The following is a 24070-nucleotide window of genomic DNA, read 5'->3' as shown; positions in this document are numbered from 1 at the left end:
GGAGCATGAAGCCGTTCAGCAGATGTTACATTATCTTCTAGAGCCATACACCAAACCACTGAGGGATGAAATGACAGGTGTCTGAAACATGGTTCAAAATTATGTGGGGTGGGGTAGTGGTTGAAAGTGTGAGTAGAGATTCACTGTTCCAGTGTTTGAGTGTACTTGAAATTCTCCATAGTAAAAAGTTCAAAAATAAAATAGAGGGGCGCCTGGGTGGCTCAGGCGTTAAGTGTCTACCTTCAACTCACGTCATGATCCCAGGGTCCTGGAATCGAGCCCCGCATCAGGATCCCTGCTCAGCGGGAAGCCTGCTTCTCCCTCTCCCATTCCCCTTGCTTCTCTTCCCTCTCTCACTGTGTCTCTCTCTGTCAAATAAGTAAATAAAAATCCTTGTATTTTTACAAGAGGCATATATACAAAATTCTTCCCAGTAATTAAAGTATCAAATATATCCAGCAATTCATTCTTAGGTATACACCAACAGAAGACATGGACAAGAATATTTGTATCTGTAGTATTTGTGATATCAAAAACTGGACACAGCCCAAATGTCTACCAACAAGAAGAGCAGTAAATTGTGATATATTCATATGAAATACTATACAACACTCTTTTGTGTTATTTATTATTCTGTTGTACAGAACCACACAAATGTCTGAGACCTAATGTTCAGCAAGAAAAAAGCAGACAAATGAGAGTACACACACACACACACACACACTCTATCACTCCACTTACAGGAAGGTCAAGAGCAGCAAAACTAAGCCCAAGGACAGAGGTCAGAAGAGCGCTTACTTATGGTGAGATGCTGACTGGGGAAAGGCATGATGGAACCTTCTGGAAATGTTCTATATCTTGATCTGAGTGGTATATACATATGTAAAAGTGTGTTTAGCTATACATTTATGATTTATGTATTTTGCTACATGTCTAAATTATGCTTCAATTTTTTACAAAATGTTGACATCAAAAACAAAAACAAAAAACTCCAAAGCTACTAGTTACCAAGAGATTTGGTCAAACAGCTTTATCTATAAAAGAACATACTTTCGGGGCGCCTGGGTGGCTCAGCGGGTTAAGCCGCTGCCTTCGGCTCAGGTCATGAACTCGGAGTCCTGGGATCGAGCCCCACATCGGGCTCTCTGCTCAGCAGGGAGCCTGCTTCCTCCTCTCTCTCTGCCTGCCTCTCTGCCTGCTTGTGATCTCTCTCAATAAATCTCTCTCAAATAAATAAATAAAATCTTTAAAAAAAAAAAAAAAAAAAAAACATACTTTCAAAGCCTGAAGAATGAGAAAACTCAGCTCTGGCCCAGGATAAATTGGCCAGGGCCTACTACTTGCTGACCCCCTGAGGTAAAAGCAGGGCTGCTCTCTAAGTACTTTCACTGCTAGCTGATCACGGACACCTGAGACACCAGAGCAGCCAACACTAGGAAACAGCTTTCACTCCTGCTTTTCCACACTAACCAAGCAGCCATAGTTGTGTCTCACAAAAATCTGAGTAATACAATTTCTTCTTAAGATTTATTTATTTATTTGAGAGAGAGAGAAAGGTAGTGCGAGTGCAAGGTGGAGGGGCAGAGGGAGAGAAAGTCTTAAGCAGACTCCTTGCTGAGCATGGAGCCCCACACAGGGCTGGATCCCACGACCACCGCCTGAGCTGAAACCAAGAGTTGGATGCTCAACAGCCTGTGCCACCCGGGCGTCCCCTGAGTAATTCAATTTTTAAATGAAATGGTAAAGATCTCTCAGACAGGAGATTCGGCACTCCCCTCACCGCCATGCTGGATGCCTGACACCCACTCCTCTGGGCAGCTCCTGAGCATTGCTAAGCAGCTTCTAGAAGCAGCCCTTCCTCCCCTTCCTCCAGCACAGCCCACACTTCCCTGACTCTGGAATTCCTTACATTCTCCTCCCTAAAGGACAGCCCTCAGAAAACTTGGATTCAAACCAAGAAAACAAAACCTGGTCTACCTCCTTAGGCCTAAGCAACCTTAGTGGACAGACACAATGCATGCAAAAATCTGAATTTACTTGGCTTCGAAATTACTTCTGTATAAAATAAATGAAATTTGGAATGTGTGAAGTAATAAACAAACACCACAGGCGTATGTTAAGCGTCTCAGCACCAGGGGGAGGCCAGATAAATCCTGGTACAGTACATGATACCTCTCCTTGGGGGCAGTTCCCGCTGGTAGGGCAGTGGGCTCAGCATATAGTACATACGAAGGTTTAGCCTAGCCACCAGCACAGTCCTTTACCCCCAGATCCTCACAGCAATACTGGGTCAGGCAGCAGCTGTCTGAAGTAAGCACAGAGTTGCCCTCACATCAGACACATGCTTGGGCTGCCCATCAAATTCTGGGATAAGCTGGGTGGGGCCCGCAAACAAGAAAGCCAAGGCCAGCTGACAAGTTCCCAGGCCTGAAGCCTGGGCCTCTTCTCACACTGAAACCACCCCTGGCCCTCCACATGCCCACATCCTCAGCCACCTGCCGGCACAGCGCAGCACTGGCAGCTGACACACTTCCCTATACTGAAAGGCAGGTTTCTGTCCCCAGAGCTTGAGACCAGTAGGTGAGGCCATGACCAGGGCCCACATGAGCCTTCCACTGCTCACCCACCCCACCGGCCTAATGGCACTGATGAGAGGAAAGACTGGATTGTGGCCATTCTCTAAGCTCTACCCATTTCTCCGTTTCCTTACCATTTTAAGTGGGTGACCAAAACGTGCCCTACAACGAGAAGAAAATCCTGGGAAACAGCTTCCAGACACAGAGAGAATTTGTAAAACACAACACTCATAGGACAAAGTACGAGGCAACCATTTAAATCAAGACCAACACCTTCAGTTTACAGATGAGTAAAATGAGGCTTCCACAGTCCCTGAGATGGTGAGCCAACAAACAGGAGGAGAATCCCTCTCCTAAGCCTCAAATCTTTTTCCCATCAGAACACCAGAGAAACACACGGAGAAAGGAAGGGAGGAAAGCTGAAGAAAGGAGACAAGAGGGACAGATAAGGAAAGGCAGAAGCACCATGAGTTAGTGGGGAGGGCCTGCAAAGTGGGTGGTGCTGTGAGCCCCTCCCGGTGAATTAGGCCAGAGGAGGTACCCCGGCTCTTCCTCTTGCAACACCCTGTCACACCAGTCCCAGAGAGACTGGTTTGGCGAGGGACTGCAGAGCCACTGAGAGGCTGGGCTGGGCTGGGCCTGGCCTCTCCTCACGGAAGCGGCGCTCTGGGTACCAGCTGTGAGCAGCGTGTAACAAGAGGAAAGCTGCCCTCCGGAGGAAAGATGCAGACCACCCCAGCTGTGCCAGAGGGTCCGAACCTGAGGTGGATCATGCCTTTGGATCCAGCCACCCATTCACAGGAAGTATGAAAAAGATCGTGCCCACCTGCACCCTAAGACACCATCAGCTACACCTGGACTGTGGGAAGACTCCCACATGGTGTCTAAGGGTCCAGGGGCTTGAGCAGGTAATTGCAAGGAAAGGAACAGAGGGAGTATCTATAGATCAAAGAGAGTTAAAAGATATATGAAGTTTTGGGGTTTTTTTGTTTTTTTTTTTAAAGAAGATGGTTATTTGGGCTCCCACTTTTTTTTTTTTTAAGATTTTTTATTTATTCATTTGACAGAGAGAGATCACAAGTAGGGAGAGAGGCAGGCAGAGAGAGAGGAAGGGAAGCAGGCTCCCTGCCGAGCAGAAAGCCCAACTCGGGGCTCGATCCCAGGACCCTGAGATCATGACCTGAGCCGAAGGCAGAGGTTTTAATCCACTGAGCCACCCAGGCGCCCCAAGATATATGAAGTTTTAAAAATGGACAAAATTAAACTACAATGTCTAAGGATACACATTTGGGAGGCAAAACCAAAAAGAAACAAAAGGAAATGGATACAAAGGTAGGTTGGGGGTCACTTTTGGAAGGAAGGAGAGAAGGGGCTGTAGCAGGGATGGGACCCACCAAGGGCCCTCTAGTGGGGCCAGCAAAGTTTTATTTCTTGACCTTGTAATTCACTAAGCTATACTTTTTTGGGGGGGGGGGGGTCCTTGTTTTCTCTATTTTTGTTTTATTTTATTTTTAAAATTTTTATTTATTTATTTGGGAGAGAGAGACAGCAAGAGAGGGAACACAAGCAGGAGGAGTGGGAAAAGGAGAAGCAGCCTATCCGCTGAGCAGGAAGCCCAATGTGGAGCTCGATCCCAGCACCCTGGGATCATGACCTGAGCCAAAGGCAGATGCCTAACAACTGAGCCACCCAGGCACCCCTTTGTTTTATTTTATACTAGCACAGTTTAAAAACTTTTTAAAAATTTTAAAAATATATACAAAGACCCAATTATTATGTCGCACACCTAAAACTAATATGTTACATGCCAATTTTTTCTCTATTAAAAATATTGATTTTTTTTCCCCTACACACACACACACACACACACACACACACACACACACACACATTTTTTGGGGCACCTGGCTGGCTCAGTTGATAGAACATGCAACTCTTGATCTCAGGGTGGTAAATTCAAGCCCCTTATTGTGTGTGGAGCCTGCTTTAAAATATAAAAGAAAATAATAACAAGATGAGGTAAACATAAAACCAAACCAACCCTGGAAGAGCCTGAAGACTATGTAAAGCAGCACTTGCAGAAAGAGAACCCCGCCAGGAAGGGTGAACACAGAGGGCCGCGCCACGGGAAACTAGGCGCATACCTCTACATCTGGGGTTTGGCATTAGGAACCCCCAATCCATTCCCTTGGTCCCACACTCTCCAACAGCTGTTAGGTATTAAGCTGACATTGCAGCCACCTGTGTGGCTCCTTGAGCCATCTCTCAACTGGTTCCCAGGAACAAAGGAAAGGTGTGCTGCTTATTTTTAAGTGGGTGACCAAAACGTGTCCCCTCCAGGCATTATTCCTTCCACTGCATATTTTCCTGCTCCCACAGCCTGAAGGGCTTTAACGTGCTTCCCTGCTAAAGCACACCAGCACAGCCTTTCAGATTCCACAGTTCAACTCTGGCCTAGCCCAACCTCACCGCTTCAGTTTCTGTTCAGAAGCTATCTCTATTTACACCACCATGAATCCATCATTTCAAGGCTGGCCAAAGTCTCTGCACACATCGCGCATCCTTACTGCTAGCTGGCTTGACCCCACAGTGGTTTCTAGTCCCCAGCTCTCCCTGTCCCCTGTGCCTCCTACGTCCTCCAGCTGACTTGGGGATTAACCAGAACAAACCTAACAAAGTTCCTCCTCACTGTTATCTTCTTCCTCCCCTCCCCTCTCTTCTGCAGCTTCCTCAATTATCCCCCAAATATCTCACATATCCTTATCCAAATCACCACCAAACCAAGAGGGCTCCCAGAGGTCACTTTAACCACTCTCAGAAACACCATTTTGCAGGCCCCACCAGGATCACCTGAGGCACAGCGTCGGGGCCAGGAACTAGTTCAACAGGTCACAGACACATCTGTGTGTGCCCAAATGTCAGCCTAGTTTTGAAAATAATCTAGAACTGCAGAAATGGCTAATCTCTGCGTTGGACACCTGAAACAAATGTACCACTATGTGTCAACTATACTTCAATAAAAATCTCCTCCTCCTCCTCCTCATCATCATCATCCAGAACTGCCTCCCAGGCTCTCCAGGGTCCTCTCCCTCATCCCTCATACTGCCCTCTGAAACAGGCCTAGCCTCCCACTCCCCCTTATGATGAATCAAAGGCACACGGACTGCCTACGGTCACTTCCCAGGAATGGTACCCTTAGCCTCTCCAAACACACTTTCTTCGGAAAAATACCAATGGAGAGGAAATAATCTTTACTTCTCTTCCTTCTTTTGCCTGGTTGGGGCAGGGCCCATACCGGTCTCACCCACCACTAGATCCAACCCTGAAGCCTTGCACAGTGCCCAGAGCAAGACAGGGACTAAAAGAACACCTGCTGAATAAAGGAACAAATTGCTGAAGGCCAGCACCAACAGGACCTGCCCGCTGCGTGCCGGCAGACAGTCCTGTCCACAGTCCGTAGGCTAGCCTGTCTTGTAAGGCTGCTTAATAGTCCGTATTTAATCTTACACACTCCTAGATCAAATTCCTTGTCTTTAACTTTTTCCAATAATAAGCACACATTCATAAGGTGTGCTAATGCACAAAGCACAGTAAGGACCTGACACGAAATAGACACTTTAAAACAGACATACAAAATACAAATAAGCCAGTCACCCATCATTTCATGAGTGTAATATTTCTGTGCTTCAGACAATCTATATGAGCAAAACTAGCTAAGGAACGTGGGTGTCACTCTGTACACCACTGGGTGTTCGGGCTGCTCCACCTCAGATGCAGATCTGAAATAAAACTCCAAGGTCAATAATCCCCTGACAATTAACAGGAAATGGACTTGCTTCCACATTGGGGTTCCTTCCGCTCTACTGATCAGCTCCTATACTGTGGCCTCCTCTGGACCGCACTGGTTCTGCACAGTCTGGGACAACTCCCAGACTGGGAGCAGCCCTATGCACTCTGCTTCCCCTCTGGCCTCTTAGAGGATTTAGAGTGAGCATTTACAGCTTTATTTTCAACTCCCCTCTAGTGGTATCTGGTCATTTTCTTATCTGATAACAACCAACGCTCTACCCTCATCTGCCTCTAACACAAAGGTCAGAAACCAAACGCCTCTACTATCTGGAAATCACCTGGAGACTTCCCCAGTGGAACCCAGAGGCAGCCCCCACCCAGCACAAAATCGTAAAACACAGTGCCCATGTCACCTGGGGGCTGGAAACCAATTTTTGCCTTTAGGACAATTAATCCCTGCTCCGAAGCTGGGTACTGCTGCCTGTACCCTAATCACACTCCAAATATTTGTGCTCAAGGAAGCCGAAAACAGTTCTGATTTCCAGGGAGGATGCTGATCTTACAGAGTAAGGTTCAGACATTCCATTCTCAGTTCTTCCTAGGAACCAAAAAAAGGGGGAAATTCTTGTTCTAAAGAATTCCAACCCTACAGCCCTGGTGAATTACATGTTCCAGGTAAAGCATCTCCTCCTGCCAACATATGACCAGGGGCACCCACTTGCTCCAGGTCTCTTACAGTGCATGCTAGCTGCAAAGTCAGTTTTAGAAGTTACCCAGTCAGGAGGTCAAATGATCACGTGGGGAAAAAATCAGTACAGGTCTGGTCCTTTGAAAACCTAGGACTTTTACTCTAAGGCATGCCCTGTTGATAACTACAAAAGGTATCAACACTACACAGAAAAAGAAAAAGCACTTCCAGTCACTCAACTCATATGGCAACCTCGCTAGTCTATGCTCCTCCTACTTCGCTAGTGAGATTCAAGAAAACAAAACTGGACACCAACAATCTCCAAAGACATTCCTTAAAAATCTAAACAGTGCTGGGGCGCCCAGCTGGCTCAGCTGTTGGAGCTTGTGATTCTTGATCTCAGGGCCATGAGTCTCCACAGTAGGCATAGAGATTACTTTTAAAAAGTCGGGGGAGGGGTGCCTGGGCAGCTCAGTGGGTTAAGCCTCTGCCTTTGGCTCAGGTCATGATCTCAGGGTCCTGGGATCGAGCCCCCGCATTGGGTTCTCTGCTCAGCAGGGAGCCTGCTTCCCCCTCTCTCTCTGCCTGCCTCTCTGCCTACTTGTGATTTCTGTCAAATAAATAAATAAAATCTTAAAAAAAAAAAATCTAAACAATGGTAGTTAGTTAACAGAGAGACCTTGGTCCTCAGACTATTTCAGTTCTCTGCTCATCTTGACAGGGACCAATGCCTCCAAGGACCCCTGCCCCAAAAAGACACCACAGCTCCTCCCAAAGCTCAACAGTAAGTGAGCAGTCAAGGCAGAGCTGTTTTCATGGAGGTACCCCTGGGCTTGTGTCTATGTTTGTTTCTATCAAACACCTGCTACATATAAAATCACCTATCACAGTATTTGGGTGTCTCGTCAGTTACACATTTGCCAGCTCAGGTCAAGATCTTGGAGTCCTAGGATGGAGCCCTGAAACCCAGCTCCGCTCTCAGCGGGGAGTCTGGTTCTCCCTTCCCCTCTGCCCCTCCCCCTGCTCGTGCTCCCCTACATGATCGCACTCTCAAGTAAGATTTTTTTTTCAAATAACTAAGATCTTAAAAAAAAAAAATCACCTATTACATATGTAATTATAAAACACAATAATAAAAAACACCCCTAAACCCCTAATTCACCCTAAGAAACATAACCAGCTTTTAAGTATTAGATTCGTAGTTTACACCAGAAAGGAAAAGGACAAATATAATATCAACAAGCAGCAATTACGGAGTGGTGTAGAATACATGACCAGCCAGCCAATCTTGATTTCCTTCTTTCTTTTTTTATTATTTATTTATTTATTTATTTATTTTAAAGATTTTATTTATTTATTTGACAGAGAGAGATCACAAGTAGGCAGAGGCAGGCAGAGAGAAACAGGAGAAAGCAGGCTCCCTGCCGAGCAGAGAGCCCGATGCGGGACTCGATCCCAGGACCCTGAGATCATGACCTGAGCCGAAGGCAGAGGCTTTAACCCACTGAGCCACCCAGGCGCCCCCTTTCTTTTTTTTTAAAAAGCTTTATTTATTTAAGTGATCTCTATATCCAACATAGGGCTCAAACCCAAGACCAAGAGTCAGATGCTGGGCTGACTGAGCCAGCCAGGTGCCTTCTTAACAGTCTATGGGGAAGATATTCTATCCCAATTTTACTGAGGAAGAGAGGTCAAAGGCCTTTCTTAAGGCCACATTAGGATACAAGGGTCCCAGGGGACTCAGTACATCTGGTAGCTTCCTTCTCAGACCCACATTTCTACTGCCGAGGATACTCCATGTTTTCACTGTTTAAACTCATCATCATGCTTGTGCCAAAACTCTTGCTGGTGTTGCCAAAATGCAATGACCCTCAGTGAGGAGACCTCACCTCTTTGGAAGTCATGACCCAGAACACTATGTATGACCGGGCACTGTCTGAAAGAAGTCCTCCTTCAAAACTCAATGCCACCGTTCGCAGTGGGAGCTCAGCCTGGCAAGTACATTTTATTCCTTTATTTGATAAAAACAAAATGCCACTCCCAATCCTAAAACAGAGAGAAGAAATGTATCATTCCGCTCCAGCAGAAGGATAAAATAAGCTAGATTTTTCCCCCCCTAATAAAAGGAAAAAAAGAAAAAAGGTAGGAGGAAGGCAAACACCCAGGGTAGGGCTAGTGCCAGCTGTTCCTTTCATAAGACACTTCCACAGAAGACAAAGAAATCATACATATTGAAGCATCAGGGGAAGAATGCATTTTTTACTCAGATAATCAACAATTTACAGGACCATTCCAAAGTCTCCCTAATCTGGGTTTTAGAGGAACACATTTCTCAGCAGCTATCCACGCAATCATACAGACTTCATGTAGAAAAGCCCTCAGCAGACTTCAAGAGGGTCTGCTCAGGCCTTCTGCCTCTTCCTGCCTCACCAGCTCACTGACTGACTCCTCACAGAACCTCCTAAAGCACAATAGCTGACCACACATCTGTCTTCCTGTCTGACGCTAACACCTCCGAGAAAGGCAGCTCTGTCTGTCCACTCACCAAAACTGTAAGTACCACAGACTTCTTTTTTCCAGGGGCACGCTGGCCTGGGGTCAAGAGAACTGCCTGCTCGGTCAGGAAGGCCGTGTGATAGCAGCAGAGTACCCATATCCAGATGGAAATTTTTCTTGAAAAGCTAAGTCCCTCTGGCTTCCCCTATCTGGAGAATCACATTCTGGCATCTTCAACAAGTTCTACAGTTGATTAAGGCTAAAAACAATTTTTTCCAGCTTTACTGAGATATAATTGAAGGCCAAAATAAAATTTTTTGAATTTATAAAAATAATTTCATTCACAAATAGATTAATCCTCTGTTTCCCAGAGGATTCCAAACATAAGGGGCCTGGAGGGAGCGCCCAGCCTCCTATGACCAGGCACTAAGCCACCCTTGGGAGCAGCAGGCCTGTTTCTCCAAATATGGCCTCAAATCTGCTGCAAGAGTAAGCTCAGGCCTGCAAAGGGGTCCGCAAAAATGTTTATTAAGACGTGACAAAAGAGAGCAGACCTAGGGGCAAACAAAGCACAAGGACCATCCCTCAGAACAGTCCTGAAAGGCAGGGCCACATGGAAGGAAGGGACTGTTTGGCGGGCCCTCACCACCCAGTAACCACAGCAGACAGGGTAGAGGCCACAGCAGACCTGACACAGCCGTGGAGGACTGTGCCTGCGGACCACAATGGGCCCTATTCTCCCTGGAAGCTCATGGCAGGAGGGGAGAGGGGAGGCGAGGACATTCCTTCACCCCCTCACACAGAGTAAAAGGGCACAGGAAGCCCAGGGCGCCAGAGGCCAGCATAAGAAGAAAGCATGAGCAGCCATTTTCCTTCCCAGCTTTCTGAATCAAACAGAAACCCCTCCTAAAAACAACCAGAAAGAGAGACCCGAAGTGCCATCTGATTAAGGTGGCCTTCAATGGGGCTTACACAAGAGTCCCCTTTCTGGTCAGCAGTGCCCAACCAGAAGGGAAAACAACTCAGAGCTTTGAAGGGACAAGGGACCCCACAGGACCTGTCAGCTCAGGGCTGGCACTTCAAGCAGAAGGATCGACTTTCTTCCTGGCACCAGGGAATCCAGCCACTTTTTAAAGTACTTGAAAACTGGAAAAAGCACATCTTCAGACTGGCAAACACAGTATTTTAAGTCTATACCGTTGACCCTTCTGACAAAATATTGTGATCTTCTCCAGGTAAGCAGAAGCAACAGCTGGTAGCACAAATCCAGAAGAGAGAGGGAGACAGGAATCCTACTGTTATCTATTTGTGACTTTAATGAATTCTATTTTTAGATCTTTAATAAAGAGCTTCTCTTCTAGTCTCCTCCCACCAAATTTCTCTACTCGGGCAATTCAATCTACCCAACACTGCTCAGTCTAAAAATACTAAGACACTTCTTCAGGCATGCTTAACATAACAGGTAGAGCAAAGCTCTCTACACTTCCTCATTTTCCACAAGACTCAGAATCCACCCCTGCTCAAGGGCTACTCATCAGACTGATCTCCATTATTAAAAAAAATCCAGTGAGCAAGACTCCCGGAGGCCAGGGTAGATTGGAGGCAAAGACAACCTACCAGCCCAAACGGGATTTTTACAGTGAGGAGAAATGCACATTTTATAGAGGTATTCCATAATACAAGGAAGGCCCAGAAAATGGATAATGTCCCAGGTTCTGATTAATAGCGAAATTAAAAGGAAATGCTATTGGAATTCCATTACTGACACTATAATTTTTCCTGGCAAAAACTGGCTAGATAATCGACCCAGTCCCGGAGAACAACTGAGCTATATAAGAGAGGCGTTTAGGACAACCAAGGCAAAACTGGGACAGCCTTGGGAATCTTAAGTAATCCCGCATCTACCACTAGAATGTTTAGGGGGGAAATGCTCCCAGCACAGAGAAAGGTGAAATAGAAACGACTGGATCATTTGCCAAAACAAACATCTTTCCAAGTACACCAATCAGTTTCAATACACAGAAACCAACTATAAGAAAGAAGTCTGGAGGCAGCTGGATGGCTGTCAGTAAGCATGTGACTCTTGATCTCAGGTCGTGGGTTCAAGCCCCATGTTGGGTGCAGAGCTTATAAAAATAATAAATTAAATAAAATTATAAAGAAAGAACGCTATAAGAACTGCTTCTTATTTATAGATTTCCATACTCCATATACAGAAATTCAATACCTGTAGAAATAAAGAGCAAGTGCCAAACAGGGGACCAAGCTTGGCACTGGCCATTACTTCCCTGAATAGGACACATCCTTCCAAGTGTCTCACTTGTCCTTGAGCTCTCCTTAACTGGCACCCTCTCCCATACTTAGGGTATCCAAGGGCTGTGAATGCCTTAGAAGAACGAATCTGAGGCTACCCACACCCACAATGATAGAGAACATGGAGTCTGAGCCTCTGCATGGCTATAGAGACAGCAAAGCTACGCAAGTCAAAGAAAAGGGACTAGAGAAAACACACACCATACTTAAAAATAAACACCAATACAAACCTGCCTCACTTGACATTATAGGTGTGCTCCTGCAAGACTCTAAGTCACGTCTCACTCTTTTCAAAAACTTTGTATTTAATATGGTGATAAGAGAGATTATAAAAACAAAACAAGGGGCACCTGGGTGGCTCAGTGGGTTAAAGCCTCTGCCTTCCCCTCGGGTCATGATCCCAGGGTCCTGGGATTGAGCCCCACGTCAGGCTCCTCTGCTCAGTAGGGAGCCTGCTTCCTCCCCCCCACCCTCTCTGCCTACTTGTGAGCTCTCTTGTCAAATAAATAAATAAAATCTTTTTAAAAAAATTAAAACTGATGTACCATCAGATTAGTGAAAAATTTAAAAAAAAAAAAACAAAAAAAACCCCTAAAGCCCAAAGATGTTAATAGCAACATTACCTATTACAATAAAGTAAGAAACAATAATCTAAGAACTAGGGACAGGTTAACCATTAGAAATGTCACATCTCTAGAAAACAGCTCATGCGATAATGCTAGGAGAAAAGCAGGATGAAAATGAAATCTATCCTCTAACCTAAACTCAGTAAAAGGAGGATGGCCGGGTCTCAGAGGATAATGACTATTCCTAGGGAGAACTAGGGATTAAGGGGATGGGTGGAAGAAAGCTTTCCCCTATATAATCCTTTTGAACTTTCTGAGTTCTTACCATGTGTTGGTATTTCCTATTTTTTTTTTAATATTTTATTTATTTATTTATTTATTTATTTGACAGAGAGAGAGAGAGAGAGAGAGATCACCAGTAGGCAGAGAGGCAGGCAGAGAGAGATGGAGCAGAGAGCCCAATGCAGAGCTCGATCCCAGGACCCTGATATCACGACCTGAGCTGAAGGCAGAGGCCTAACCCAGGTGCCCCGGTATTTCCTATTTAAAGAAAGACTGGGGCACCCAGCTGGCTTAGTCGGAAGAGCATGGGACTCTTGATCTTGGGGTTGTGAGTTCAAGCCCTACATGGGGTACACAGATTACTTAAACAAGTAAAACTTTAAAAAAAGACTAAAATTGGGAGACAAAGGATTTTTCTTGTCTACTTTTTATTTTCCAAATTTCTTTAAAGATTTATTTATCTATTTCAGAGAGAGCGAGCGGGGAGGAGCAGAAGGGAAGGGAGAGAGACCAGCAGACTCCATGCCATGCTCGGAGCCCAAAGCAGGGCTCAATCTCAAGACACTGAGATCATGACCTGAGCCAAAACCAAGAATTTAACCAACTGAGCCACCAAGGCACCTCTCCAAATTTCTTATTTTAAATATATGCATTACTTTTTTTTTTAATTTAATTTTATCTATTTATTTGACAGAGAGAGATCACAAGCAGGCAGAGAGAAGGGGGAAGCAGGCTCCCCTCCGAGCAAAGAGCCCGATTTGGGGCTCGATCCCAGAACCCTAAGATCATGACCAGAACCAAAGGCAGAGGCTTAACCCACTGAGCCACCCAGGTGTCCCAAATATATGCATTACTTAAAGCAGCTTTTTCCCCACTCAAGTGTTTTAAAATTCCATAATCATTTTAACAAGTATGGAAGTATCCTTCATTTTTCTTTTGCAGAAATCTCTGAAATTTTTAAGTACCTTACCTCACCTTCTAGTGCTAGACTGCTTTAAAAGCCTTATCTTCCTGAAGAGCAGAGGCCCTGCAGGAAAAGAAGGATCCAACATTGGTGAATGCCCACAACCAAAATAGAATTACACCAAAGGAAGTGGAGAATGCCACTCAGTCTCCTGTTCACCCCACCAATCAGTCACCCTTCTTTGTCAAAGACTGACAAAGGAAACTAAATGTTTTCTGTAGAATTAATCCAGGATCAAAAATTATAAACAATTTCAAAGATAAAAAATAATTCTAATAGGGGTACCTTGCTGGCTCAGTCAGTAGAGCATGAGACTTTTGATCTCAGGGTCATGAGTTCGAGCCCTCTTGGGCACAGAGATTACTTAATAAAAAATATTAATTAAAAAAAAAAACAGGGGCGCCTGGGTGGCTCAGTGGGTTAAAGCCTCTGCTCAGGTCATGATCCCAGAGTCCTGCGACTGAGCCCCACGTCGGGCTCTCTGCTCAGCAGGGAACCTTCTTCCCCCACCTCTCTCTGCCTACCTCTCTGCCTACTTGTGATCTCTCTCTGTCAAATAAATAGTCTTTTAAAAAATTTTAAAAAAATAAAAAAACAACTCTGCGGTGCCTGGTGCGCTTAGTAGGTTAAGCGTCTACCTTCAGCTCCTGTCATGACCCCAGGGTGCTGGGATCCAGCTCTGCATCAGGCTCCCTGCTCAAAGGGGAGCCCTCTCCTGCTCCCCCTGCTTGTGCTTGCTCTCTCACTCTCTGTCAAATAAATAATAAAATCTTTTAATATATAAATAAATAAAAATTTTAAAATTCCAATATCTAAAACTTAAGACAGTGATATTTTAACCTCAATGCTATTAAATGCACACCATGATGTGTAGCACAAAGACATTCAGTCATAAAAGTGATTTTTTTGTATTCAGCTGATTGTTCCCACTAGAAGACTACTTTTAGGGGTGCCTGGGTGGCTCAGTGGGTTAAGCCTCTGCCTTTGGCTCAGATCATGACCCCAGGGTCCTGGGATGGAGCCCTGCATCGGGCTTTCTGCTCAGCAGGGAGCCTGCTTCCTCCTCTCTCTCTGCCTCTCTGCCTACTTGTGATCTTTGTCTGTCAAATAAATAAATAAAATCTTTAAAAAAGAAAAAAAAGAAGAAGAAGAAGAATATTTTTAAAATAGTTTAAAAAAATTTTTTTAAATAAATAAAATGTAAGTATAAATTGGGGTGCCTGCCTGGCTTAAATAGAGCAGGTGGCTCCTGATCTCAGGGTTGTAATTTCAAACCCCAGGTTGGCTGTAGAGATTGCTTAAGTAAATAAACTTATTTAAAAAAAAAAATTTTTTTTTTTAAATAAAAGTACAAATTAAGCAAGCATACCGCTGAAGTTTCATTCAGATTTACTTCACTCCCACAGAGAACTCAGAACAGGTTCACCAACTTAGATACCTTCAGTTTATGATACTGCTCCACGGTGTCCCATCGTCCATCTCCCTACCCTGGACCCAGTGCAAAGCTAAGAAAATGCTTAGCAATCAAACCCAAGAAATAGGAAAATAGGAAACCCTATTCATTAAAGCTAAATTAAGCCCTCTGGCTGGTGTAATTTTGTAAACTACTCTAAAATCCTATTTATAGAAATTGCTATCTGAGCAGTATTACTGACTAATGATCAGAGTGAAACAGGACATCAAAAGGCAAAGCAGGTTATGTGACTCATAGGAAGACTGCTTTCAAGTAGTACCCAAAGGCATGGACACAGAAAAACCTACTGGGAAATGACCAGATTAATCACATTTATATTCAAAACCACCATTACCTTACTCCAGGCCTGGAATGTCCATACAGGAAAAGCAGAAAAAGATGGGGGCTGAAGAACCAACAGCACAGTAACACTAGCAAAGACACAGAAACACTCTTTAATGGGGGAGGAGGAAGAAAACTTATTCCAGAAAATGATGGAGAAATCCTTGACCAATACACAAGACACACTGAAGAATACATTACGTGAATTTATTCTCACTTTGAGTACCCTTGAGGTTAAATACTCTCTAGTCCCCATGTGGACCCCTTCAATGTTCAAACCAGCATTTACTTCTCTGATACTCTGGAAGCCTCCAGCCCCCAAAGAGTCACACTCCACAGTGGCTCCAATCTAAACAACACACCCAGAGAACCTGGATATTGAATCAAACTTTTCATCACTGACTTCCTGTATAGGCTAGAAAAAAAAACCTCATAAGGCAGGGCGCCTGGGTGGTTCAGTCCTTTGAGCGTCCAACATTTTGGTTTCCACTTTCGGTTTTAGGTCATGATCTCTGGGTCTTAAGATTCTCTTCTCCACCCTCCTACCTCTGCCCCTCCCCCTCTGCTGTTCACACAGTCTCGCTTGCTCTCTCAAATAAATCAATCTTTGGGGGGGAAAAAAACTCACAAGGCCTCACTCTTATTCTTGCCCATCCACTAAATGGATCTAGCACCACTTGCCATTCCACTAGGCTAGTTGTACACCCCTTATCAAGAAGAGTATGACCAAAATAAAAACTCAAAAAGGCAAGCGAGGTAAAGCAGGTCCAACTTCACACTATCATGGTCCACCTTTAGTATTCTGCATGGGTCAAGTCGGCAAACTAATGACAATTCTTTCAATGAATCCACTTGAAAGCCACACCATCCTTGCTATGATTCTGAGTCTCCCAAACTGCAGACATTTTATATATACATATGTGTTTGTGTGTGTATGCGCACATGTGCACGCACACACTTAAACACAATTTTTTTTTAAACAGGCTCCATGCCCAGCATGGAGCTCAACATGGGTCTTGAACTCACCACCCTGAGATCAAGACCTGAGCTGAAGTCAAGAGTCAGACACTTCAGAATATAAAATCAGGGGCACCTGGGTGGCTCAGTGGGTTAAGCCTCTGTCTTTGGCTCAGGTCATGATCTCAGGGTCAGGGATCGAGCCCCACATCGGGCTTTCTGCTCAGCAGGGAGCCTGCCTCCCCCTCTATCTCTGCCTGCTGCTCTGCCTATGATCTCTCTCTCTCTGTGTCACATAAATAAATAAAAGCTTTAAAAAAAAAAAAAAGGAATATAAAAATCAATGCACAGAAATCAATTGCATTTCTATATACCAACAGCAAGACAGAAGAAAGAGAAACTAAGGAGTTTACAAATGCACCCAAAACCATAAGATACCCAGGAATAAACCTAACCAAAGAGGCAAAAAATCTGTACTCAGAAAACTATGAAGTACTCATGAAAGAAACTGAGAGAGACACAAAGAAATGGAAAAATGTTCCATGCTCATGGATTAGAAGAACAAATATTGTGAAAATGTCTATGCTACCTAAAGCAATCTACACATTTAATGCAATCCCCATCAAAATACCATCCATTTTTTTCAAGGAAATGGAACAAATAGTCCTAAAATTTATATGGAACCAGAGAAGACCCCAAATAGCCAGAGGAATGTTGAAAAAGAAAGCCAAAGTTGGTGGCATCACAATTCCAGACTTCAAGCTCTATTACAAAGCTGTAATCATCAAGACAGTACGGTATTGGCACAAAAACAGACAACTAGATCAATGGAACAGGATAGAGAGTCCAGAAATAGACCCTCAACTCTATGGTCAACTAATCTTCGACAAAGCAGGAAAGAATGTCCAATGGAAAAAAGACAGTCTCTTCAACAAATGGTTTTGGGGAAATTGGATTGCTGCATCCAGAGAATGAAACTGGACCATTTCCTTATACCACACACAAAAATAAGACTCAAAATGGATGAAAAACCTCAATGTGAGCCAGGAATCCATCAAAATCCTTGAGGAGAACACAGGCAGCAACCTCTTAGACCTCAGCCACAGCAACTTTTTCTTAGACACATCACCAAAGGCAAGGGAAGCAAGGGCAAAAATGAACTACTGGGACTTCATCAAGATCAAAAGCTTTTGCACAGCAAAGGAAACAGGCAACAAAACCAAGACAACCGACAGAATGGGAGAAGATACTCGCAAACGACGTATCAAAGGGCTAGTATCCAAAATCTATAAAGAACTTATCAAACTCAACACCCAAAGAACAAATAATCCAATCAAGAAATGGGCAGAGGGGGGCACCTGGGTAGCTCAGCAGGTTAAAGCCTCTACCTGCAGCTCAGGTCATGATCCCAGGGTCCTGGGATCGAGCCCCGCATCAGGCTCTCTGCTCAGCAGTGAGCCTGCTTCCCCCTCTCTCTGCCTGCCTCTAAGCCTACTTGTGATTGATCTCTCTCTCTCTCTGTCAAATAAATAAATAAAATCTAAAAAAAAAAAAAAGAAAGAAAGAAAGAAAGAAATGGGCAGAGGACATGAACAGACACTTCTGCAAAGACGACATTCAGATGGCCAACAGACACATGAAAAAGTGCTCCACATCACCTGGCATCAGGGAAATACAAATCAAAACCACAATGAAGTACCACCTCACACCAGTCAGAATGGCTAAAATTAACAAGTCAGGAAAAGACAGATGATGGCGAGGACACCGACAAAGGGGAACCCTCCCACACTGTTGGTGGGAATGCAAGCTGGTGCAGCCACTCTGGAAAACAGTATGGCGGTTCCTCAAAAAGTTGAAAACAGAGCTACCCTACAACCCAGCAATTGCACTACTGGGTATTTACCCTAAAGAATCAAATGTAGTGATCCAAAGGGGCACATGCACCCGAATGTTTATAGCAGCAATGTCCACAATAGTCTAACTATGGAAAGAACCTAGGTGTCCATCAACAGATGAATGAATAAAGATGTGGTGTGTGTATACACACACACACACACACACACACAATGGATTATGCAGCCATCAAAAGAAATGAAATCTTGGCATTTGCAACTACGTGGATGGAACTAGAGGGTATGCTGAGCGAAATAAGTCAATCAGAGAAAGACAATTATCATATGATATCATATCATATGAGGAATCTGAGAGGCAGGGTGGAAGGTTTGGGGGGTAAGAAAGGAAAAAAATGAAACAAGACAGGATCCAGAGGGAGGCAAACCATGAGCGACTCTTTAATCTCACAAAACAAACTGAGGGTTGCTGGAGGGGTGAAGAGGTAGGGATAGGGTGGTTGGGTTATGGACACTGGGGAGGGTATGTGATATGGTGAGTGCTATGAAATGTGTAAGCCTGACAATTCACAGACCTGTACCCCTGGGGCAAATAATACATTATATATTAATAAAAATAATTTTTAAAAAAAGGTCAGACACTTAAGCAAGTGAGCCACCCAGGCATCCCCAATTTTTTTAATTCATTTTTTTTTTTTATTAAGTAGGCCCCACGCCCAGCATGGAGCTCAATGCAGGACTGGAACTCATGACCCTGAGATCTAAACTGCAAACATTTTAAAACATACTAGTTCTCTATCCACCAAGTGGGTCAACAAATCATGGCTTCTCCTCCCTGAGTAAATCCCTTTCTTGCCATCTCTTTCAACCACCCTTTCTACTACCTTCTTTATACCTTTACCTTCTACCTCCTTCAACTGCACTCCTGCAGGACTCAAAACTAGGGCACAAGCACTATCCCACTCAGAACTTCCAGGGACACCCCACTGGCCCAGCTCAGCCTTCAGGTCAGATTTTTGCCCCACTTTCCCCAAGGGACACTTCCTTTGGCTTTACTCCTTGGTCCTCAGGCATGGGCTGATCTTTCGCTCCTCCACCTTCTTCGGGTCACCCAAGGACAGCCTGCCTGCCACAGACTAAGCCTTCCCCCCCATTTTGGTGTCTAGGTGCCCCATTTATTCCAAGTCTCTCAAGTCCTCACCAGTATTTGGCTGATGCTGTCTTATATTCCACTGCCACCTCCTGTCCCTTCTATTCAATGGTAGATCCCTGATGATACCAGCACCATTCAGGTGCCTAATGTCTGCTGAACAGTCTCATCTTGAACTTTCCTTTTCTCTCCTCACTCACCTGTTGAACAATGTCCTTGTTTAGATCACCTACCTCCTTACTAGACCACAGCAGTAACCAACTTGCCTCCAGTCCAGTCTCCATACTCATAATAGGGGCTTTTTTTTTTTTTTTAAAGATTTTATTTGTTTATTTGACAGACAGAGATTACAAGTAGACAGAGAGGCAGGCAGAGAGAGAGAGAGGGAAGCAGGCTCCCTGCTGAGCAGAGAGCCCGATGCGGGACTCGATCCCAGGACTCTGGGATCATGACCTGAGCCGAAGGCAGCGGCTTAACCCACTGAGCCACCCAGGTGCCCTAATAGGGGCTTTTTTAAAAAATATTTTTTTAATGTTTTTAAATAAACCCTATGATATGCCCAGCATGGGGATCGAACACACAACCTCAAAAGCAAGAGTCCCACATTCCACTGAGCAAGAGGCACCCCAAGGTCACTTCTTAAAACCACCACAGCTGGCTGCCTTGGTGGCTCAGTTGGTTAATCGACTGCTTTCAGCCCAAGTCATGATCCTGGAGTGACGGGATCAAGTCACAGATTGGTGGGGGGTTGCGGGGGGGGGGGGGGGGGGGGGTCCCTGCTCAGCAGGGAGTCTGCGACTCCCTCTGACCTTCTCCCCTCTCATGCTCTCTCTTTCTCAAATAAATAAAATCTTAAAAAAAAAAAAGTGGTTAAAAAAAAAAAAAACCACCACAGCTGTGCTCCAAGTTCCTTCTGGTTCCAACCCAACCTTCGAGAACATATAGAAAAGGTGCCCAGTCTTCTCTCTCAACCCTTGCCTCTGCTCACTTTTTTTCCTTCCAGAGTTGAGACCTTCCTGCCATCAACTCCTTCACCAATCAAACCACTACCCTTTCCTGAAGGCACAGCTCAACTGAAGTCCCACCCTAAAGCCTGCCCTTCGTAGCCTAGGACCCAGGCTCCTCAGCTTACTTCAGCATTGAGCCCAAGAGCACCAGTAGAGGTCCCAAGAAGGCTCAGACAAACCCTAGTTTCTGAGAATGGTCCCTCACAGCATGTTCCTGGAATTCTTCGTGGAGTCCCTGATCACTTCTCCCATACTGCCCTGGCACTGTGCCCACCACCAAACACCTGGGCTTGGCCTTCACCAGAGAAGCACCCAACCAAGGCTACCATCGTCAGTCTGATGCAACACAAACTCAGGTGGGCACAGTCAAATGTTCAACCTGTATTCAAAGCCGGACTCTGCCACATGATGACAAGTTGTGTGACCTTGGGAACATTCCCTCATCTAGGACTCTGCTTCTTCAGTCAACATAAAGGATTCTCATAACCATTAGCAATAGCGCACACAGAACAGAAACAGAAAGCCCATGACTGTGGCTGACACAGTCTATCACATCTCTGACCTAGAAAGCAAGAAAGGCCAGAACAACTGTAAGGTAAAGGATTGTACATACTCTCGTCTGCATCAAGAATAAACACACCTGTTAAAAAAAAAAAAAGAACACACCCCTACTCTGAGACCAGTACAACAGCACTGCCCAACAGGAAATGCAATGCCTCAAGTTCGAGAGATAGGATTTTTAACAATCATATGCCACCTGGAGTCCAAGTGGCTCCAGGATCCCCCGCTTACCGCACCATTCTCAGTGTTTTAACAGACACCAGCGAACTCACACAAGATAGAGTTAAATCCTTGGTCATGTTACTCTTCTGACCCACACATTCCTGAATACAGACTTCTTCTCCTTGTCCCCAACCTCCTCCCACACAACCCCAGCTTGACATTCCCTCTGCTCAACCTCTTCAGACTCTCAGCTGGCTCCTCCTCCCACCTGAGCTCTCCTCTACTGGCAGACCTCACACCTGGAGGTCCTGAACCCCTCCCCCTCCCTGACACCACCTATGTGGTCACCAGCATCTTTCTAAACACCACCATCTTTCTAAACACAGGTCTGGACCATGCTACTCCAGTAATTGAAAAGCCTTCTCAGACTTCTGCACCCTGAGAAAGTCTGAACTCCCCAGCACAATGGGCCTAGAGAAAGGCCTAGAAAGGCCTAGAGATCCCACTGGCCAAGCTGGAGGACTCACAGGTGCTATTTTAGGAGCTCGTGTACGTGTGATTCCCTGCATCCAGACCTTGCTGGTCCCCCCCCCCCCCCAACTAATTCCTGCTGGCCCTGCAAGCCTCAGCTTAGGAATTCCCTTTCCTCAGGCTCCCAAAGCACCATGTGAGCACACTTACTGGGCAGATACTATCAATCACAGGTTCCCTAATTCCCACTGTCCCTGAAACTTCCTTAAGGGCAGAACCAGCCTCTTTTACACGAGTCCCCTGAACCTACCACAAAATTAGGCAAGTAGGCAAATATTCATTAAATGAATGAATGTACTTTGTCATACCAACTTTTCCAAAACAGTAAAGACTTGCTCTCTTCCTCTTTCAACCAAGGCTCGTATCAACAAGAGCTTTCATGTTCCAGCTGGGTGGTTGTTGCCTGTACAGTACTGCTTACTCTTCCTTTCATACAGTATCCCACAGGCTTTGAACAGGCTCACACTATGCACCTTCATCTTTCCTCAAATCTGCTTTCTCCAAGAAATGGCTCCTCAGCCTCCTTTAAACATGCAGACCATGAGCTCTTATTCCTTGGCTCCACAGCAAACAAAGTTCAATTCAACTTCTCTGGAGTCCAACTAGAGATCTGTATGCCTCCAAGGTTGAATCTTTTTAAAAACAGGGACATTCCAAAATTATCATGTCTCTAAACACTCACCATAGAACAACCTGATAAAGTTACAGTATCCCATCTACAGAGGACTCAAAAACACCTGGTAGCAAATCCAACTCTTTATCTGGGCTCATGTCCTATAAACACTACCCTCCCTGAGCTGAGTCTGGGTTCCATGCCAGGAATCGCTTCTCCTCGCTTATTTAGGGAAATAGCAGGCCCGGCTCTTAAGTTAGAACTTCAGGCTATAAACGTGCTGTCCCAGGCTCTAGCTTCCACCAAGGCAAAAACTTCATGCTCATCATTAAAACTAATTCTGAAGTCAGTTTACAAACCTAAGAGCCTCACATGCCATAGAGATTAAAATATGCATTTCTAATAAGCACTTAAGTTTGTATGAAATTAACTTGGAATTTTTGGCAGGATTCTAAACAGAGAGAGCATTTTCTCTAGAGACACTTTACAAATACACCAGCCGGTGAATCCGGTTTTCCAAACACCAAGTAAAAAGGTGAAAAGGCAAGAGGCTTCCAAAGAAGCTCGAGTTGGGGGGGTGGGGGGAGGGTGACCCCAAGGCTCTCCGAGCAGCTCAGGTCCCAGCGGCTGCGGCGCCCTTCCCCGCCTCCTGCGGGGGGTCAGTGCCCCATCCTCCGGCTTCTGTCCAACTGGGCCGCGCGACGACCCTCTTTGCAAGCCCAGCGGGAGGCCCCAAGGCCGTACACGCCTGTGGCCAGAGCGCAGGCCCCGCGTTCCCCGGAGCGCGGGCCGGGCTGAGGCCTGGCCCATCGCCGCGGCGCGGAGCCCGGGCCCGGCCGCGGAACGCCCTAAGCCTTTGCCTGAGGGGCCGCGAGGAGGGGGGCAGCTCTCCCCGGGCCGTGCCGCTGCCTCACCCGCAAGGACGTCCGCAACCGTGTCCCCATCCCGGGCCAAACCGCGAGCAGCAGCAGGTGTTCCTCGGGAGGCTCGGCCGGCCACGGGGATGGGGGCCTGGGCTGCTAGGCTCGGCGGCAGGGGACGGGCGGCGCACTCACCGAGCGCCGGCGGGCGGGCCGCGGCAGGTGCTTGCTCCTCCCGGCCGCAAGACGCCACGCCGCCGCCACCGCTCCCCGGGGACTCGGCGCCAAGCTGCCGTCGCCGCCGTCGCCGCCGCCGCTGCCACCGAGCCTGAGGACCGCGAGCGCCGCACCGCAGCCTCCGCGCGAGCACGTACCGGGCGGTGAGAGGGCGCCGAGCGCGAGGGCGGGGCGCGCGGCCGGAGCCTAGCAACCGCCTGACACGCGAGTGCCGCAGCCAATCCCGCCGCCAGCTCCGCGCGGCACCGACCAGCAGTCCGCGCGACGCCCGCTTCTGCCTGCGTCTGCCGCCCCGCAGCGCGCCGCACCCGCGCGCAGGCCCCGCCTCCACCCGCGCCGCTTTGCTCATTGGCCCGCCACGCCCCCGCCCGAAAAGACACGCCCCTCCCTGGAAGCCCCGCCCCACGGAGGCCGGGTCCGTCCCCCCGGACACGCCCCGGCCGGTATGGGTTGCCCCCAGTCCTCTGGCCTGGCCGTGGAGGGGGGGCACCCCGCCCAACCTCAGGCCTTCCGGCTGTGAGACTCGTCCAACCCACCCAGGGTGGTCGGGCTCGGGAACTGGTTCTGCCACAGAAGGCCACCTATCGTTTGGATCTCCTGATTTCTTTCGAATGCAAATCAAGCGGTATTTCTAAGCCTTGAAAACGGTCAGGAAGGGTCCTCTAAATCGCTA

The 24070-nt window shown here is 46.4% G+C and overlaps 1 protein-coding gene across 3 annotated transcripts in view; it reads right to left on the bottom strand.

Annotated features, from left to right (window-relative positions):
• Positions 1–23721, bottom strand: part of DAG1 (dystroglycan 1) — a 68379-nt gene extending 44658 nt beyond the window's left edge. Inside the window, exon 1 of one of the 3 annotated variants that reach the window (XM_032319796.1) lies at positions 23535–23721. The gene's annotated coding sequence lies outside the window, so the exon portion shown is untranslated. The other 2 variants (XM_032319787.1, XM_032319806.1) reach the window with 2 other exon arrangements.
• Between the last annotated feature and the right edge of the window lie 349 nt (positions 23722–24070).

The sequence above is a fragment of the Mustela erminea genome, chromosome 1 (genome assembly GCF_009829155.1).
Source record: "Mustela erminea isolate mMusErm1 chromosome 1, mMusErm1.Pri, whole genome shotgun sequence".
In the NCBI taxonomy this organism is placed as follows: domain Eukaryota; kingdom Metazoa; phylum Chordata; class Mammalia; order Carnivora; family Mustelidae; genus Mustela; species Mustela erminea.
This window is presented reverse-complemented; position numbering and strand designations above follow the sequence as displayed.